Source organism: Equus asinus, chromosome 8, assembly GCF_041296235.1.
Source record: "Equus asinus isolate D_3611 breed Donkey chromosome 8, EquAss-T2T_v2, whole genome shotgun sequence".
In the NCBI taxonomy this organism is placed as follows: Eukaryota; Metazoa; Chordata; class Mammalia; order Perissodactyla; family Equidae; genus Equus; species Equus asinus.
In genome coordinates, this window is record NC_091797.1 from 56,407,320 (window position 1) to 56,423,144 (window position 15,825).

Genomic DNA, 15,825 nt, shown 5'->3' on the forward strand with positions numbered 1-15,825 from the left:
AAAGGGATAGACTAAGTTGAGGGGTCTTTGACCAACCCACCTGCCCTGACTCTGATGGTGATAAACCCTCCCCGAGCTGCCTCAAATAAACATAGCATCCAACTGCAAACTGCCTGCTTCCTATGCAAATATCTCTTAAAGGCCAAGCCCCCCGCCTCTCTTTCAACCGTGTTGAAATCCCAAGGCCAATCCACACGGATATTTTGAAGCCACCACTGTCTTGGGTGAAGGTAATGAGAATCATTTCAGTCTCTCCCAGTTGCCCTTTCTTAGTGTCTGTCATTTCTGTCCAAATGATCTCTATCAAGGGGCAAGCATGTTAAAACACAGAATTGACCCATGAGTGACAGGCTCTTTGAGAAACTTAGATGGCATAAATGAGCATGACACTTAAAGCATCATGAAACACAAAGATCAACATAAAAAACTCCGACCTGTTCACTTTTTCCATGTCTAAGCCAGGATAAACTGTATGCAGAGGGGGCTCTGGGCTCCCAGTTTTCTCCCAGCCAGTGGAGACTTGTTGCTGAATATGGGAAGTACTTGAAAAGGACTGTGGAAGTTGATGGGAAGAAATGCTAACATTGATCAATCTTCTTTTAGTTTTTCCAGGTCTGACCTCTTTTCTCCCTTCTGCATTCCCCCATCCATATTCCACCAAAGAACACTACCTTCTCCTTCCTGCTGTTCTCCAGCATTGTGAGTAATATCAGATACCATCACTATATAAACCTGTTTCATTAGATTGATACTGTGCCTTAGGAATAACCTTCAAAATACTTTGTAACTGTCCACATAGCCCCCTCTGAAGTAGGCATGGGATAATTACTATTCTCCTTATACAGACCTAAAGAAGCCAGGGACACCGGCAGGAATTAGATGTCAGGTCTCCTAGTCTCAGCGCTCTATTTTGCAAGGGAAGACCAAGATACACATGAAAAAAATACACATGTGTAAACCTGGACAACCGATTGATGTCTGTTTATATCTCTCCCTCCAGGTGTAGTAAATACACTATATTAGGGCAGTCACTATGGTAACTACTTCTTTCTTAATGAGAATAAGGATATATAGTAAGATATTAGAAAAATCAGGTGGTGAGAGCCTCTACAATAATGGGAAGAGAAGCAATAATACTAAATATAAATATCCTTGGTCTGTATGTAGTCATTAAATATTGACACTGCAAAAATCGAATTTCCTAGACCAGTGGTGTCCAATAGAAATACAACATGAGCCACATATGTAATTTCAAATTTTCTAATAGTCACATTAACGAAGAAAAAAAACTAGTGAAATTAGTTTGGGCTATATATTTTATTTAATCCAATATATCCAAAATATTATTTCAACATGTAATCAATATAAAAATTAATAAGAAAATATTTTCTACTCTTTTCTTCATTCTAAATCTCTGAAATACAATATGAGTTATATGTATTTTACACTAACAGCACATCTCAATTAGGAATAGCTACATTTCAAGTGTTCAATAGCCATCCGTGGCTAGTGGCGACCACATTAGACAGGCCAGTCCTAAACTGTATTTGGTCATTTTTGGCTTGGAATTTGTTGTTTGAGTACACATTTGTCTATCCCTACTTGGAACTTTTAGGAAAATAAATTGCATGCATTGGGTTCTAGCCTTATGGCATAATTCAAGTGGTGTTCTCTTGGGTGGAGCAAGAAAATATCAAATAAGCTCGGAATTGAAAGGCTCTTAAAGTTTCAGCTTCTTTCATGCCACCAGAGGATCATAAAGATTAAAAAATAAATCTCAGGTTTGTAACAAGTTCCTTCCTTGGTTTTCCCCAATCGCCCGAGTTAGGAACCTCAGAAACATGCTGGATGTGCTTTCTACGTACCCCCTCTCTCTCCCTTATCCTCACAGCCTCTCTAACAGACCGCCTGTCTCGTCAAGTCTACCTGTCACCTCTTCTCAAGTCCCAGGGCCTCTGCCATAACCCAGATATCCCAAGAACGCCTGCCTGATCTCCCTGCCTCCAGTGGCTACCCATTCAAGTTGATTTTCTATCCTGCCTTCAGTGCAAATGTGCGTCGAAAGCAGACATTTAATCATGTAGCTTCTCAGCTTAAAGTCTTTAATAGCAACCTGCTGCCTTTCAAATAAAATCCATACGCCTTGCCATGACACACAGGCGATCATAAACTGGCCTCCGGGGACTTGCTGGCCCATCTCCTGACTTAACTACACTCTCTTTGAGTTGCCCTCGTCTACGTGCTTGACTGGGCCCTGATTTCCATGACTCTATGCCTTCGTTTAAAGTCTGCTCCCTCTGCCTGGAATGTCCCTCCTTAAAATACCTACCCCTCACCAAACAGCACAATCGTTCATGCCTAGCTCAATATTTACTGTAGCTCTTCTTGATCTTGCAGTCTAAGTTAGCAGCCCCCTCATCTATGTTTTCACACCACCTTTATAAATAGGTGTGTTATAACATTGATCACCTTCTATTATAATTATATGCCATGCTAGGCAAGGATTTCCTCAGGAATAGGAACCACATGCCATTTACCTTTGAAGTCTCCCTGGACGTAGGAGGATCTCAATAAATGCCTGAGGCATTCCAATACCCTTTCCTGTCCATTTCTCCTCCTTCCAACTGTCTAACCACTTGGAGTCATTGCCATCGCCAAATCACCGTTGCTACTTAGCAGCCAATACTTGTTAGCAGTACTACGTACCAGACACTGTGCTAAGCATGTACATACATTTCATTTAATTCTGACAACAAATCTATAAGATAGGGACATATGGTCAATTTTTAATAGCTGTGGCATCTTGAATACCATCTTATTCTTTCAACCAGTGTTTTAAGCCATCCTTATAAACACCAGTTATGGCAAGCTGATGTGCGGTTATGCATCCAGAGAATACAGGATTACACACTTATTTGTTAAGTTATTTGTTAACAGGTTGATGCATGTGAGTTTTGTTTTATATCTTTAGTGTCTCCATCTCATTAATGCTTCCAGTTCTTAGTGGGCTGAGAAAACAGAAAACCTAATTAATAGTACTTTGTGCAGAGGAAGAGTATGGTGTTTTTGAATAAGAGCAGAAGAAACCCTGCCACACGGACATCACAGGATGTCACATTTAGTTTTGTTACTCAGAGGCATTTTTGGCTTTAGGTCCAGCTGTTTAGTTGTTTCCACATAATTTGGTTTAGTAATGCTTTAAAAAGTGGAGGGATAAACACCAAATGCTGGCAAGGATGTGGAGCCACAGGAAGTCTCCTTCATTGCTGGTGAGAATGCAAAATGGTGCAGCCACTTTAGAAGACAGTTTGATGGCTTCTTACAGAACTAAGCATACCCTTGCCATATGATCCAGCAACCACACTCCTTGGTATTTACCCAAATGGATTGAAAACTTACGTCCCCACAAAAACCTGCACATGGATGTTTATAGCAGCTTCCTTCATCATTGGCAAAACTTGGAAGCAACCAAGATGTCCTTCAGGAGGTGAATGGATAAATAAACTGTAGTACATCCAGACAATGGACTATTAGTCAATGCTAAAAAAAAAAAAAAGCTATGAAGCCATGAAAAGACACGGAGGAAACTTAAATGCATTTTACTAAGTGAAAGAAGCCAATCTGAAAAGGTTCCATATTGCGTGCTTCTGACTATGATATTCTGGAAAAGGAAAACCATGGTGACAGTAAAAAAATCAGTGGTTGCCAGGGGTTGGGGGGATGGAGGGATGAGTAGGTGGAAGAGAGGATTTTTGGGCAATGAAACTACTCTGTATGCTACTATCATGCTGGATACATGTCATTACACATTTGTCCAAACCCATAGAATGTACACCACCAAGGGGGAAGCCTAATGTAAACCATGGACTTTGGGTGCTAATGGCGTGTCAATGTAGTCATTGTAGTAACTGTCATTGTAGTCATTGTAATGATGTGTCAATGTAGATTCATCAGTTGTCACAAATGGAGCACTGTGGTGCTGACAGTGGGGGTTGCTGCGCGTGTGTGCGGGTATGTGATTATGTGAGAACTCTCTGTGATTTCTGTTCAGTTTTGCTGTGAACCTATAACTGCTCCAAAAAATAAAGTCTATTTTTTTTTTAAAGTGGAAGGACTAGAGAACGGCTTGCTCATGGGTGCCCAAGGATTGTGCTCACTGGGTTCCAGTATGACATGCAAGTTGTTTTCCTACTAGGCTATCAGTTGCTCAAGTTTATTAATTGTTTTCTCTGCTTTGTTTCCACAACACCTCTAAATAAATGGCAGTTCATGTACTAAGGGATTAATAAATTCTCTTTTAAATGAGATGAAGAGAAAATACGCTTAATGCTTCACATAATAAATACATACTTCCACCCACATAAACAGCATAATAGCCTTAACGTCAACAGAAAAACTATTACTGATGGGGTTTCTGGAGACTCTGGAGCCTGGCACAGCCTCAGACTTGAGGAGGGGTTGGGTTGGGAGGCCTGGCCAGGGGCTAGAAGAGTAGCTGAGTTTTGGGAAAGCTTAGCTCCCTCCTTGACTCAATCCTGAAGTTCTCTATGTGTCCCCAGGGGTCAGCCCTTGTCACCACCTGCTGGATTTACAATGCGCCGCACAGAGCAGGGCTGTCTGCTGGGCAAGGAACTTACCCTGCAAGCCTCAGTTTCCTCACCTGTAAAAAGGGGATGAGGATATTGTTGGGTATTGTGGGCATTACATGAGATCATGTCTGTAGAGTGCTTGGCAGAGCAATTGGCTAACGTCTGTGTCAATTAATGGAAAATATCTATTCTTAATATTAAGCCTTATTAGACATTACATGGTAATAATAAAGTGTTGGAGATGGGATTAGGGAGCTCAAGAGATGGCAGCGCCTGGTGAACTGCTCTTCTCCTCACCCTACCTTCTTTCTACTCAATGTACTATTGGCACATATTCAGATGGTGAACGTGTTGACTTCCAAGACCTCTGTCTTCCTTCTTTTCTTCTTTCCTTTTTCTATCCCTCCCTTCTTCCCTCTTTATTTCACTTTTGCCTCCCTCCTTCTTTTTCACTCTCCCTTTCCATTTATTATTTTTAAACTGAATTAATTTTGTCCCTTGCTATTCTTGGCCAGCTAACTAAGGCTCTTTGTATCGGGATCTTCTTGCCAAAGCCATATTAAGCTCACTAGGTTGCTATACTTAGACCAGCCTGTTTCTGCATGCTCTTGGAAGGCCTGCAACATCACAAACAAGAAAGGTACGAGGTCAAAGGATTCTTGTTCAGAGCAAAGGGGGCTGCTGTACACAGAGCTTCCCAGAAGGAAGGCTGAGCCTGACAGGAACAAGATCTGAGGCCTCCGGCATAATCTATAACAGAGCAGTTAATACCCCACTCCCTGCCAACTCAATGCCACTGCCAATCTCAGAAGCCATTTTTCAAATTGCTTCTTGGCCAGCTCAGCATAATGACTACATGACAGCTTTACTTTGAGAGGACAATAGAAAAAGGCGGTTTCCCAGAGAGGTAGGTAGTTTCGTTGCTTCCTTTAATTCTCTCCAAAGCATGGTGTGGAATTTATGTGATGACTTGTGGCCAAATAGGACTAAGACCCAAAAAAGACACAAGAGGGGAGAGGAGATACACAGTGGCCCTTATAATGAGACAAATGAATGAGGGTTTAAAAGGCGGAGAATGGATTGAATTCTAGTTCTGCCTCCTGCTCACTGGGGCAGATTATTGTGCCTCTGTTTCTTCCTGTGTATGATGTGGATAATGATAAACTGGGGGGAAGTCTGAGGTGGCTTTTGTAAAGCATCTGTCAGGTGGCCTGCCATACAGCAGGTGCTGAAAGACCCTGGCCAGGTAGGTTTGTGAGTCTCCGTTCTTCATGTCTAAAACAGAAAGAGACTATAATGCCCCAAGTTAAACGAGACCTCCAGCAAATTGTCAGTACTGCCTGAGTGGGTATTCCCTCTTACCCCCACTCCAAACCTCCACGTTGCAGATTATAGTTTCCAAACATGGACACAACTGTATCTCCCATTGCACACACTCTCCTAGAACCTTGCCTCTCCCCTGTTGAGCGGTGGGATCTAATTCCTCTCCCTCTGAATCTGGGTGGGCTTGGAATACGCTTGGAGCCAGGGTGGCAGAAGTAATTCTGTGGGAGTGCAGAGGCTAGGTCATAAAAGGCAAGGCAGCTTCTCCCTTACTAGTTGGACCACTTGCTCTTGAAGCCTCCAGCTGGCAGGGAAGCAGTGGACTTCACTGAGGCAGCCACGCCATGAGGGAGCCCAACCTAGCCCGTGTGGAGAGCCCATAAAGAGAGTTACAGATGCTCCAACCCCACCCCCCACAGTCACTGTCTGACTGCAACCTCATCAGAGTTGGGAACCAGAATCACCCAGGTGAACCCTTCCTGAATTCCTGATCCATGTCAATGAAATGTAAATGTTGAACACGCAACAAAACCTAATCGGAAGAGAAAGAGCGCCTCCATTATGCTCTCCTAGAGCACAGTAACATAGGGCTCAGAGCTCAGGTCCTGGAATTAGGGAGGACCAGGGTTTAAATTAACCCTATTACTTTAGCTGTGTGACCTTTAGTAAGTCCACATGTCTAAAAAGGTGATAAAAATAATGCCTAGGTCATAGAATTATTGTGGGATAAATGAAATGGTCCAGGTTAAGTACTTAGCGTCAAAACTGGAACAGAGTAGACTTGTAGCCAGTAGAGTCAGGGCACAAACCCAGGAGAGTCTGGCTCCCACGTTTGTGCTTTTAGAGGAATTTTCTAATTATTATAATTATTTTTTAAAGTCTCACTACTTTTGATTTTGTTTTTTTCCCAAGTCATTAATTCATCACTCATTCAAAAATGAAAAATTTGTTTTTCCCTGTCTTTTTTATCCCTCTTTACAGAACCTAATGCAGTAAGCATGAACTGATGTGAGAATCACAAGGCAACCCGTGTCATCACAGAAAAGAACAGCAGGACTAGTTATCTTTCTGCAGGTTATACTTGGGAAGCCGGAGTGAGGGGTTGGGTTATATAGAATATCTTATCTAAATAGTGCAGCAGAAAGAGCCACAGTCAGCATCCAGTCAGAAAGAGCTTAGCTGGCCATGTGCTAGTTTATGACATTCTTTCCTTTATTTAAAAGTTGGAAATATTACAAAATTAATGATCTAGTTACTGCCATTAAAAATCCACCAGCATAGGGGCTGGCCCCATGGCTGAGTGGTTGGGTTCGCGCACTCCACTGCAGGTGGCCCAGTGCTTCATCGGTTCGAATCCTGGGCGCGGACATGGCACTGCTCATCGGGCCACGCTGGGGCGGCTTCCCACATGCCACAGCTAGAAGGACCCACAACAGAGAATATACAACTATGTACCGCGGGGCTTTGGGGAGAAAAAGGAAAAAAAAAATCCACCAGCATTACTGTATGTAAAGTCTTTCTAGACCTCTGAGCCCTCTACCGTGTTGGACAGCATGTTGCGATTCTTCTCTTGACTTCTACAACACCACCTACTCTAAGCTACTGTTTGAGAAACAAACGAATTCTACTTATTTCTTTTTCTTTTCCCCATTTACCTACTTCTTAAATGTTGGATTCTCTCCTAATCTCTCTCCTGGTCTTATGCCTCACTGAATGACCTCTCTTCTGATCTTTTAATCTACTTTTCTGGAGCCTTCCCCTTTATATCAATTGCAATTTCTCTAATTCACATTCTTAGCCTCTCTTCCTAGAACTGTCATAATAACCCAACTGGTGTCCCATTTGCAAATTGCTTGTCTCTCTGAGCTTTGTTTTCACACTGCCACCAAAATCATCTTCCTAAAGCCAGGCCACCACATGACACTCTTCCTCAAAGATTGACATTGCTCCCCTACAGCATAAAGTTCAAGCTCTTTAGTGTGGCATTCAAGGTGCTTCCTGATCTTGCCCTGCATCCCTGTCTTCACTTTCTGCTATAATAGACTTCTTGGTATTCCATACACTTCATCTTTCCCTACCTTCCTTCTCTTCGGCCAACGCACTCCCTCATTCTCTGTCTTTTGTAATGTTTCCCACTATATTCTCCTCAGAATACTGGTGTCATGAAACGCTGTACTGAAGAACAGGAGCTGTGGTCAATGGTCCTGAGTAATACTGTATACCAGATTCCGCCTTCCCCTTGAAGGTTACATGCACCTTAGCATTCAAATGCTCTGAGAAGTCCTGCAACAAATAAACCTGGTTAGCTTTGTTTATCCCCAAATTTCCTAATTTGGATTCCCCTTCTTCTGGAAACCCTGAGGAACTAGAGTTTATTAACTATCCTTTGGGAAATACTGATATATTCAAATCCTCTTCATTCATTCATTTTTCATCTGTCCATTATCCATTTACCTGGCAAATATTTGTTTAACACCATGCCAGGCACTGGAGAATGTACTGGGGGAAGAATAAAAGCAAGATGGACATAGTGCCTGCTGTCACAAAGCTTATAGTTTTGCCTGAAGGGAAGATAAGTAAATTTGCAACAACCACAAAGGGTGGTCAGAGCTATCATGGGGGAAATAGAATTGTGGCAGTGCAGAGTGATAGGACTTCATCAGTCTGGGGACGGTTAGAGAGGGTTTCCTGGAGGAAGTGGCTAACATGGGAACCTGAAGGAGAAGTGGGAGTTAGCCAGATAGAAATCGGAGGCAGAAGGGAAGGAGTGATGTAGGCAGGGTCAACTGCTTGTGAAGGTCCTAAAACCAGAGGGAGCATCGGGATGACTGAGCGACTAGAAGACATCTCTACCCAAAGGTCACCATGAAATCTTCAATACCCCTTTCATCCCCACTCCCAGAATCTTCCTCTGTCCTTCTACCCTATCTGGCTTACAAAGGGGTAATTCTAAAAATGTTTGTTAAATTGCTATTTCCCTTATGGTAATCTGATCACACTATTGTTTTAAGGAGACAAATAGGATCTGTTGAAGCACAAGCCTACACAAATGCACACACACACACGCATACTCCATCCCCAACACTCTTAATAAATTCAAAATAAGAGAGTTACTTTTTAAAAAGCTATTGTTAAAATGTATATAGATGTTGCTTTATTAATTTTATTTCCAATTTATTTTTTAATTAAAAAGTATATTCACAATAGCTAAGTCATGGAACCAATCTAAGGGCCCAGCAACTGACGATTGGATAAAGAAGTTGTGGTATATATATATATATACAATGGAATACTACTCAGCCATAAAAAAAGGACAAAGTCGTCCCATTCACAACAACATGGATAGATCTTGAGAGTATTATGTTGAGTGAAATAAGCCAGACAGAGAAAGATGAACTCTGTATGACTCCACTCATAGGTGGTAGTTAACATACGGACAAAGAGAACTGAAAGGTGGTTGCCAGGGGAAAGGGGGGTGGGGGGAGGGCACTAGGGGTGAAGTGGTGTACCTACAACATGACTAATAATAATGTACAACTGTAATTTCACAAGGATGTTTACTTTTATAACCTTAATAAAAAAAAGTATAGATACATAACTGTGAATATTGAGATGATTCTCTTAATTAACTCCTTTGTTGTTTAATCCCCTTTAACATGTTTTCCGTTCTTAGGCAGCTTGCTTTTGTCACCCATCAAATAGAGGGGTAAACTGTAATTGGGAGATGAACTAGATGCTTAGACTGGAGCATACCTAAAAGTCTCGAGGTTGGAATCAGCATCTCTCCCTGAAGCCACCATACTGGGATTCCTGCCCCCTATCGCTGCCTCAATTCTCAGACACACTGTAATTGCTGCCTTTCTTTCTGTGGCTGCTGTCTGGTAATAAAAGCAGGAGCTCTTCCTTTTGTCACCTCTAGAACAGAGGGTAATGTCTCTTAATTAATGAAAGGAATTGGTGCAATGTAGTGAGAACGTTCCAATTGCTTCCAATTAATCCCACATGCAGTTGGCAAAGTTAATAATCCATAAAATGACCTATGATCTAAATATGGAGAACAATCATCTTTTATCAGTAATTTTTCTATTGTCCCAGCATAAGCAAGAAAATTCAAAGGCTAGATGCATAGAAAGCCTACAGACTTATAGTATCATGAATTCCTAAATATAATCTCAAGTAGAAAAGAAATGTACACATGCCATTCAGATCTTATGAATTTATGCCATTCAGGTTTTTTGAATGCTGTACAACTTCCATAAATCATCAGACATTGACAGATGTCAATTCATCCATTGGTGGAGCAATTCTTTGATTAGATACACAATTTGTCACCAAAGCAAAGACACCTTCATGGTCACGGAAAAGAAGGAAAGACATGAACCTCTTAATTTCATCAGACAGTGCATTTCTAAATTCTTTGAGGATAGAGAATGTGTCTTGCACATCTACAAACCCTTAAAAATACCTCATGGAATGCCTTACCCCAGATCCATAAGACCTTTTTAAAATTGGGGTAAAATATATATAACATAAAACTTACCATTTTAAGGTGTATAATTCAGTACCATTTAGTACATTTACAATGTTCTGCAACCATCACCACTATCTAGTTGCATAAAATTTTCATCAACTGAAAAGGAAAGCTTGTACCCAACAAGCAGTCGCGCCCCATTCCCTCCTTCCCCAGCCCCTGGTAACCACTAATCTGCTCTCTCTGTGGATTTCCCTGTTCTATATATTTCACTTCAATAAAATCATACAATATGTGGCTATTTGTGTGTGGCTTCTTTCCCTTAGCGTAATGTTTTCAAGGTGCAGCTATGTTGTGGCACGTATTAATACTTCATTCCTTCTTATAATTGAATAATATTCTGTATGGATACACTACATTTTGTTTATACATTCATCAGTTGATGGATGTCTCGGGTGTTTCCATTATCAGTTGGTGGATATCTGGAGTGTTTCCACCTTTTGGCAATTATGAATGATACTGCTCGGAACATTCTTGTATAAGTTTTTGTTTGAACACTTGTTTTCAAGTCTTTTGGGTATCTACCTAGGAGTAGAATTGCTGAGTCATATTGAAATTCCATGTTTAACTTATTGAGGAACACATAATACTTTTTGTTTGAATATTACCAGGGCTGTGCAAAGGTTGAATGTGTTTGGTAGGGAAAATCTACGCCGGCTGAAATGCCTTGATGAAAATGCTATAGAGCACTGGAACGTGCTTGCTTGTATCACTGTGGATCAGGCAGATCTGTGTGGGGTGAATGGTCTCTCCATTAGCTTATAAGCTACGCTCTGCAGTAGACCTGTGTTGTCAAGCACTTGGGCACTGGAGTTGGATTATGTGAATGTCAACATCAAGCCTAGCATGTATCAATCAGTGTATGACCTTAAAGTAATTGCTTAACCTCTAAAAATTTCATCATGTGTAAGTGGGGGAACTAGCTGTAACGACAACATATAGTTGTGGTTACTTTGAATAGGGCAGTGTATTTAAAAGACTTATTATATCAGTTGGCTAATAAACGCTGAAGAAATGTAATCTTGGATTGTATTTATACTTCTTTGTATCCCTGTGATATTTAAGTAGCACACTCCTAGGCACATAAAAGGCACTTAATCATATCTGAATAAGTGACATGTTTAATGGGAAATGAGTCATTTTGAGGTTTATGAGCTTCTTTCATTTCCTTCCTTCCTTCTTTCAATTTCAAGTTGGAATATTTCATTTCCTGAAGGATGAGCAAGAGATGGGATTTGACATTGGAAAGCCAACGTCCATGAACTTAGGCAGAGATCCCCTCGTGGGTGATTTCTGTTTAATCATTTTGTGGGTGAGGTCAGTTGTGGGAAGGATAGGTGAGTTCATGAATCTGGTGTTGTCTGCTCAAACTTGTATATACCTTGAGGAGGAGCTTCTCCAAAAGGAAATATCTGATAACTCTGACTGTATTAGACAATTTATTTTTATTAATTCAGGTCCACCTAGGGTATTTTGATTGCAAGCCCTATATGTTAACATTTCAGTCTACTTTTCATAATTTTCTATGCCAGTGCATGCCTTCAGCGCTACAAACATCAGGTTGTATATACCTTTGCTTGTATACTTCTTCTTGGCTTATAATCTGCTTTGGTTTATCATAATGGTGTATCCCTGACTCATGTCTGCTGGTGGCTCACTGAACCCACATACACCCATAATTCACAACTCTGCAGCTTCCCAGAATCCCAGTGTTAAACTTAAAACATTTTTAGCTCCCGTCCCCCTTGAGTGAGAGGCAGGTTCAAGTGGAAGGATAGGAAGTGGTGAGAGAGAGGGAATGGCATCCAGCTGTGAGCTTTCCAGGCTGAGGAAATGTCTGGAGCAGTGTGTTGGGTGATGAGACACCTGTATTTCTTCTTTCCCTTCAGTCAGCACCCCTGTGCCGTGGTTTTCTACTTGTTCACTGTTGTAATATGCAAGGAAGATGCTTCATCTACTTTACAGGGGTGATTTATGTCATAACAAATGGTCGTTAAGAGCACCACATGCAACAGGCAAAGCCACAGACACGATATAGGAGGCTGGTTAACCATCATCTGCCTGTCATTAATTTGCTTCTACTCTGGGGGTACTCCTTAAAGGGGCATTTACTGCTGATCTGGTTTAGCTTTTCACCAGCTGAAGGTTTATCTAAATCTACTGGGGTTCAAGGAATATCTGTAGATGAACTGGCCATGAGGGGGTGGCCTTGGTCATGAACCTTGCCAGTAGCAAATGATTGCTCATGTGGAATTGATGCCATACGGAGTCCAACAAGCCTAACATCCAAATGAAAACTATATGCTTGCTATGCAAACAACTCTTAAAGGCCAAGCCTCCAGCCTTCACTTTCAACCATATTGAAATCCCTAAGACCAATCTATGTAGACATTTGGAAGCCACTGCTGTCTTCGGTGAAGGTAGTAAGAATCATTTCAGTCTGCCCCAAGTTTCTGTCTTAGTACCTGTGATGAGAAGATAGCAAGTGTTTCTCCAAGTGATACACCCTGAGAGGCAAGCATGTTAAAGCATTGCAACTGATCTATTAATGGGAGGCTGAGGAACTCAGATGGTGTAGATGAGTGTAACACTCAGAGCTTCATTACACATGACCATGAACATAAACATCTCCAACCTGTTAGCTTTTAACACGGCAAAGCCAGGATGAGCTGTATGCAGGACGTGACCCGGGCAGGCTGGAAATGTGCATTTCATCACTTCTTGGCAGAACATAGCTCCCAGGCAACAAAGCTCTGTGAGAACGTAAGGCTCCTTCTGTTCGAGCTTTGATGTGTATTATGAATTCTAAATTGAGTCCTGGTCAGCCATCTATAAAGCAATTTTAACTCCACTGAATATTTCACCATCCTAAATAGGAACTCTTCCAGCCTATTACCCTGTTATTTAAGTTGCTCTAAAGAAGTCACTCTAAACCAATATACCGAGGCTTTCTTGAGTTAAAACACAAACCTCTTACAGCTGTGTTACATATGAGACATTCATCTTCTAACACCGAAAGATGAAAAGAAAAGCAGCTTTAGGAAGTCTTAACAATTCCGTCCTTACACTGTGAGTTATTTAATTGCAGTAGAAATACATGTACCAAGAATCATTCCTTAATTAGTCTAAACCTAAACCAGCAGTTGTGAAATGTGCGATCTGAGCTATGCAACGGGGTGTGCTCTTGCCGTTGGGCGGCAGAGACAGAGATGCTGTTCAGGTTTTATTTTTAAAGTTTGGGTAATTATAAGTTATACTCACAGCAGAGGGAAAATGAATCATTTATTTGTCTCTGTTATTGCAGCTTCTCTCCCTGAAACGTGTTTCTTTTCTTGTAGCATTTACCTAGCTAGGGAGGTGTTACTCTGTGTCCTGAGGACTTCAGCATCTGCGATTTGATCACAAATTGTGTAGTAAACATTCTGAGACAGATGACTGCCACCCTAATTCATTATAAAATGGAAAAAATGCACTCACTTAATTCAGTACACTTGCTTGATACAAAATTGGAACAATCAACAAGGAGCAGTTTTGTGTAGGAGGAAAATTTCTGCACTAGATGTCAGGAAACCTGGACCGGAGCTCCCTTCTGCGGGTGACTGGCGGGGGCACCTCGGCCTCCCTCACTCTCTGCGCCTGGGCTTTTCCTCTATGCTATCTTAGGTTGCGCGCAGCTCTGAGGTGCCAGGATCCTGATGGGCAGGAGGGTGTAGCAATAAAGAGGAGGCAGAGGCATGAATGTACAACGACTTGGATAATCTGCTTTCCTCCGGTTAGTACGAGGCGGGAGTCAGCCTCGGAAATGGCTGGGATTTTGACTGATGAGGAGAGAGTTCTGGAGAGAACAAGTGACTTGTCCACAGTCACATTGTTAGTAAGGAGAGAGAGCGCAAACCAGGGATTTTTATGCTAGGTTATCCAAGGCAATTTCTCCTTAGATTATGAAGTAACCAAGAGACATCTGAATTAAAGGCTTTGCAACTGTATTTTTCAATGGCTCCTCATTATCCTTGGAGTAGGGAGAGAACACAGCTTTTGGAAGCTAATGGTCTTAGTTCTGCTTCAGCACGATTTTGCCACACAATGCAGCTTCTGTGTGTCCTGTTTTTATCTTTCTTTAGAGAAGCTGTATTATTTAATGATTAAGAACATGGGCCTAATACAAAGATTTGTACATGAATGTTCATAGCAGCTTAATTTGTAATAGCCAAAAACTGGAAATAGCCCCAATGTCCGTTAACCAATAAATGGATAAACAAATTGTGGTATATCCATACAACAGAATACTAGTCAGCAATAAAAAAGAATGAACTGCTGATGCCTGCAACAATGTGGATGGATGCATCTCAAAATAATTATGCTGCATGAAAGAAGTCAAACAAAAAAGAGTTCATACTGTATGATTCCATTCATATGAAATTGTAGAAAATGCAAACTAATCTCTAGTGACAGAAGCCGATCAGTGGTTGCTTGGGGATGGGAGTGTGGAGAGGGGAGTGGGAAGGGATGTGATTTGTGGTATATCAATCACACCTCAACACAGCTGTTCCAAAAAATAAAAACCAAAACACCACAGGGGGCCTGGAGTTGAAATCTCGCCTCATTATCCATCAGCTGTGTAACTTTTAGTGAATTATTAACCTCATCTGCAAAAGGAGCGTAATAATGATTCCTGCCTCACAAAATTTCCATGAGGGTTAAATGAGTTAATACTTGTGAGGTCTTTAATAAATACTAGCTCTTATTATTATTTTTCCCAGAAACGTTGAGAAAGAATTCTATTTTATCTTTTGCATCTCATTCCCATAAATTTGAGTTCATGAATCTATTTAAGGAATATTAAAGTGAGACAAGTTCATGCAGATTTTCAGATCTCTGCTCAGCACCATCTCAGGGAACTTTCTCTTGGCCACACTCTCTAAAATAGTACCCCTACCCCAGTTACTTTTTAGACCCTTCCCCTGATTTATTTTCCTTCCTAACACTTATCATCATCTGACGTTTTGTTATAATTTCTTGGTTTATTTGTTTATTCTCTGTCTCCCCCTACTGAAACGTAAGCTTCCTGAGACCAAAGACTGTCTGTTTGGTTCACTAATATAAAAGTCACTCAATAAATATGTGTGCACATTGAATAAATGAATGACTGGATTAACTCCAAGCACCTTCCTTGGTGATGGTGGCAGTGTGGTGGTAGCATGCACTGTTGTCATTGTCATAATTGTGTTGTTGCTGGTGACATGGACAGGTTTATCGTCCTCTATGATTCTGTGCAGCTGGCTTAACACACAGACGTAGCCTGATGGAAAGGAGACCTGAAATTGGTCAGATCAGTGAAACCCCAAATCTCATTTCATTCCTGGCTCTGCATGAGTAAGAGAC

At 41.3% G+C, this 15,825-nt stretch overlaps 1 protein-coding gene across 6 annotated transcripts in view; it reads right to left on the minus strand.

The window, feature by feature from the left end:
• PHACTR1 (phosphatase and actin regulator 1) overlaps window positions 1–15,825 on the minus strand; it is a 504,607-nt gene that overhangs the window by 288,126 nt on the left and 200,656 nt on the right. The gene's annotated exons all lie outside the window — the stretch shown is intronic.